This window comes from Lissotriton helveticus, chromosome 3_1, assembly GCF_964261635.1.
Source record: "Lissotriton helveticus chromosome 3_1, aLisHel1.1, whole genome shotgun sequence".
NCBI classification, from domain to species: domain Eukaryota; kingdom Metazoa; phylum Chordata; class Amphibia; order Caudata; family Salamandridae; genus Lissotriton; species Lissotriton helveticus.
In genome coordinates this window covers 1517443335-1517444749 of record NC_136061.1, presented here as the reverse complement: position 1 = coordinate 1517444749, position 1415 = coordinate 1517443335, and the positions used below count along the sequence as shown (strand labels likewise).

At 29.3% G+C, this 1415-nt stretch overlaps 1 long non-coding RNA gene across 2 annotated transcripts; it reads left to right on the top strand.

Annotated features, from left to right (window-relative positions):
- The first annotated feature begins 294 nt into the window (after nt 1–294).
- On the top strand, nt 295–1023 carry LOC144825025 (uncharacterized). 2 transcript variants are annotated; one of them, XR_013609240.1, is made up of 5 exons: nt 304–341; nt 433–492; nt 583–642; nt 767–839; nt 926–1023. It is a non-coding gene; the product is annotated as an uncharacterized LOC144825025 (long non-coding RNA). The 2 variants fall into 2 exon arrangements; XR_013609239.1 differs by having other exon boundaries at nt 295–642.
- Nucleotides 1024–1415: the final 392 nt, after the last annotated feature.

Here is a 1415-nt window from a genome sequence, read left to right as displayed (position 1 = left end):
ATACATGCTCCTATTTCTTCACCTGGAAAATAAGATAGTAAGTATATATTAATGCTCTGTTATACACCAACTGCTGTTTTTAAACACTATTTCACAAGATTCATTCTTTATTTTAAACATTTTATTCACAGATATTCTGAGATTTTCCTATTTCAACACTACAAGTGTATAAAACTACACTAATTAAACATGTAAGTATATATGTTTTTGTTAGTAAACACCCAATATTAAAAATGCTATTTTCTAAACAACATATCTTGCATATTACATCTTCCCTACAGATCCAATAAAAACATCCAACATCAACTATACCAAAAGACAAGACTACCCTTGTAAAAAATGTAAGTATACTTGTAATTTGTCTAAAACTTCCGAAAAAAACGAAAACTATGTTCTTAACACCATGTTATTTATTTTATATTTCCTCTACAGATATTCTGAATACATCATACATCTATTCTACCTACAGCAAACAAAACTACTTATTTAGAAGTTTGTATACTTTTAAATATTTCCAATTTCCCAACGGTTCCAAATATTATTTATAATATTTAACATTTATTTATTCTATCTTCTCTACAGATCTGAACTTTACTACCTTGATGTACTCCACCAAATACTACAACTCAACTATTTAAACAAGTAAGTATATGTAATGTTTACATCAAATGTACTACTAAGCAAAATAGAAAACTGCTTTTTCCTAGGAAAAACGTTTGTTATGTGTAAACATTAACTTAGCATTTCTATATTTTCATACCAACAGTAAATAAAGAAATACATACAAGAAAATCCTTCAAAATACAGTTCTGCATTTGTGATTACTACTTTTAGTAACTGTAAGTATAAAAACATCATTAATTATGTTTACACCACAAAGTGAAATATATGTTTTTTGATTTTGTTTCTTTCTACTCTTTTCTAGAACAAGTAAAACAAAATGACAGAAGGTGCAGAATTTGTTATGTCACAGAAAAATAAATTACTGTTATGTTATATGGGTTATGTTTATAATCAGGAAAGACAAAGTGGTAGAAAAGTTTTCTGGATATGTACCAAATATTACTCAAACAAATGTTATGGAAGGGCTACTACTGAGGAAACTAATGTGTTATTTACCAGGGAACACAATCATCCCCCCAATGTCACAGAAATTGAAATAAGAGATGCTTTAGAAAGTATAAAAACTGCTAGCACACAAAGTGATAAACCAACAACACAAATCCTTAAAGAAGAACTGTTAAAAGTCCCAGCCCATGCTTCAGGTCAACTACCCTCTATTGACTCCCTTAAACGCACAATTGCATACACTAAAAGACTCACTACCACAACCCAACCCAACCCTACTACTTTTGAGGAAATTATTATTTCACCAGAAATGTGCATCACACACAATAAAGACAAATGTATCCTTT